A 3775-nucleotide genomic window follows, 5' to 3' on the forward strand; every position below is an offset into this window, starting at 1 on the left:
GGGGCATCTGTGTATGAAAAAAAAAAAAGTTTTGAAATGCCGCTTCCCTCACCATCCCACTTCGGACCTACTTTGGCCAATTTTTTTGTACTTCAAAACCATTGGAAGAGCATTTTCGGTAAAAATAATTTTTTAAAAATTCTTAATATTTTCAGAGGGAAAAGTGTGATTTAAGGGCGATTTGGCTGTTGTTTCTAGCACAATCAAAGATAACCCTCCTCGTTTCTTTATCACTCTTGCATGTATTGATGTTTTTCACTATTTTTCACCATAAATACAATTATTCTTATATTCTTTTACTTATTTCAGTCATTTGACTGCGGCCATGCTGGAGCACTGTCTTCAGTCGAGCAAATCGACTTATTCTATCGGCCTCTTTTGCCGAACCGCTAAGTTACGGGGACGTAAACACACCAGCATCGGTTGTCAAACGATGTTGGGAGGGGACACACATACACACACACACACACAAACAACACACACACATACGCACACACACACATATACACGCACGCACACACATACACACACACATATATATATACATACATATGACGAGTGTCTTTCAGTTTCCGTCTACCAAATCCACTCACAAGGCTTTAGTCGGCCCGAAACTATAGTAGAAGACACTTGCCCAAGGTGCCACGTAGAGGGACTGAACCCGGAACTATGTGGTTGGTAAGCAAGCTACTTACCACACAGCCACTGCTGCGACTATATACTATAAAAAAGAAAATTTGAGAAATTGAAAATTTTTTGCAACCCCACTCTCTGCCTCGATTGTGTCTGTTTAAAAATTAAAATATTGAAGAGCCCGAGAAGGTCATTGCTGGCATTTATCCACAGTGATAAAAAAAAAATTACGGAGGTGTACTTGGAAATTCCGCTGAAGTCGACTTTGCCTTTCATCATTTCGGGGTCGATAAATTAAGTACCAGTTGCGTACAGGGTTCGATCTAATCGACTGGCCTCCTACACAAACATTTCGGGCCTTGCGTCAAAATCTGAAATCACTATTATATTTTTCATTGAGGCGACAAGCTCGCATAATCGTTTGCACGCCGGACGAAATGTTTAACGGCATTTCTTCTGTCTTTATGTTCTGAGTTCGAATTTCCGCCGCGGTCGACTTTGCTTTTCGTTCTTTCGGGGTCGATAAAATAAATATCAGTTGAGTACTGGGGTGGATGTAATCGACGTATCCCCTTCTCCACAAAATTTCTGGCCTTGTGCCAAAATTTGAAACCAAAATTATGTCTTTAAGGCAACAATCTGTCAAAATCTTTAGCATGCCGAGCGGAATAATTAACTGCATTTCTTCTGTCTTTACGTGCCGAGTTCAAATTCTGCCACTACGCCTTTCATTCTCAATAAATTTAATTGCCAGTAAAGTACTGGGTTTGAGTAATCGACTTACCCGCTCCCTCGAAATTGCTGGCCTTGTTCTGAAACTTGAAACTAATATTATATTTTTGTCTTTTTTGTTAGAATTGTAGAGCCAGTTACAAACAGAAGTAGCAGAAATTTAACAAAATAACTGATCTGTCAAGCCATGCTCGGCGTATTAAATACGGCAAAGGTCAAATCGAAGCTTATATTAGGGAAAGGGTGATGGTGGTAGTGCTGGTCGGTGTCAATTTACTAATTTGCAGCTGTCAGAGTGAGAAATCATTATCTTTTTTAACAATCTTTTACGTTCTAGACTCCAATATCACTGGGCTCAACTTTGCCTTCTGTAGTTAATAAAATTACTATTCGATTATAACCTGAAAATATACTTTGTATTTGCATTACATATGCGCAGTTATGGCTATGTTGTTCAAATACTCGCTTTGCAACTATGTGGTTTTGCGTAGCCCTAAACAGACCAGTGTCTTGTGAACTTAGCGGTTCGGCAAAGTGATTCGACCGAATAAGCACCTCACTTAAAAATAAGTACTAGGGTCGATTTGTTTGTCTAAAACCTTCTTGCATAACATATGTGCAGCCATGGCTGTGTTGTTCAGATGCTCGCTTTGCAACTATGTGGTTTCGCAGAACCCCGGGATGACCCGTGCCTTGTGAATCTAGCGGTTCGGCCAAAAGTTTCGATAAAATAAGTACCTGACTTTAAAATAAGTACTAATGTCAATTTGTTCGACTAAACCTTTCAAGGCGGTACCCCAGTATGGCCACAGCCCATGCCAGGGGTACTACCTTGAAGATAACGATTAAAGATAACGTTGAGTCAATAAAATCGCTTAAGGATTCTTAAAATATTTTCATAATGTGTTGAGGAATTTTCTTTTACTTCTCTCAGTCATTAGACTACGGCCAAGCTGGGGCACCGCCTTGAAGAATTTGTAGTCGAATGTACCGATCCCAGTACTTATTTTTTAAAGCCTGGTACTTATTCTATCAATCAATTTTGCCGAACCAAGCTTAAAGTTACGGGGACGTAAACACACCAGCTCCGTTTGTCAAGCGGTGGGTGGAGGACACACACACACATACTCTTTTATTTGTTTCAGTCCTTTGACTGCGGCCATGCATTATTATATACGACTGGCTTCTTTCAGTTTCTATCTACCAAATCCATTCACAAGACTTTGGTCAGCCTGGGGCTATAGTAGAAGACACTTGCCCAATGTGTCACGCAAAGGGACTGAACCTTGAACCATGTGGTTGGGAAACAAAAACGAAAAATAACAAGTTTTCATTTACAATAATAAAAAACGTGAATAATATTCACACACGATTCCATAATTATCCACACGTGAGCAATAATGGAATATAGCACTAGCTGTTAGTAAGCTGACAAACTTGAAGATAGCTAATGTGAGGCTGACTACTGACAACTGGGATGTCTGGCTGACTGTTAAGCTTAAAGATTACCTTCATTCATTATTGTTACATTCATTGTGACATTTATCTGAAAGTGTAACCACAACCTTTAAGCACAAAACTAATTAAGAACAAAAATGGTTATGAGGCAAATAGGCTAGTATGCATGGGCGATTGCTGTTCTTCCATAAACAACCTGACCTGGACTTGTGCCTCGGAGGGGAACTTTCTAGATGCAATCCCATGGTTCTTCATGACCGAATGGAGTCCTTTTACTCTCTCTCTCTCTCTCTCTCTCTCTCTCTCTCTCTCTATATATATATATATATATAGGTAAAGTAAAATTTAGAGGTAATACTTGACAATTGTAAGCACCTGTGTATGCCAGCTCGTGGTTGAGGTGAAAGAATAAATTGTAAATCCAAAAAATAAAAACAAAGATACAAAGGATTCTGAGTCCTTTGTATTTTTGTTGTTATTTTTGGGATTTACAATTTATATATATATATATATATATGTTAGGGACGACCGTGCGAACTCATAAAAGGAGAAATGGTGACGAATGGAAAAACAGGACTCCTTTTATTTAAACGGGTCACACGGTCGAACATACAAATAGATATATCAAATGATGATATAGATGATATGTTATACGTCGATAACATAGATGACCAGTAATGAAAGACCACAACCGTATAAGATGAATAACAGAAATATTTATTGTAGCGTTAAAGATGTATGTCTGTGTGAGAGTGTAAATGCGACATATAAGAACATAATCAAAGACAGGCCGTCGTACAAAGAAAAGTGTGTATGTGAGTGATACATGTGTGTGTATGTTATTACAGCAGAGAGAAAGAGAGTCAATAACACGTGGACAATTATACCAGATCGTTAGTACACTATAGGAAAAGTTCTGTATGTGAAAGTGAGTAGAGGCTGAGTTTGGCAG

Source organism: Octopus bimaculoides, chromosome 7 (genome assembly GCF_001194135.2).
Source record: "Octopus bimaculoides isolate UCB-OBI-ISO-001 chromosome 7, ASM119413v2, whole genome shotgun sequence".
In the NCBI taxonomy this organism is placed as follows: Eukaryota; Metazoa; Mollusca; class Cephalopoda; order Octopoda; family Octopodidae; genus Octopus; species Octopus bimaculoides.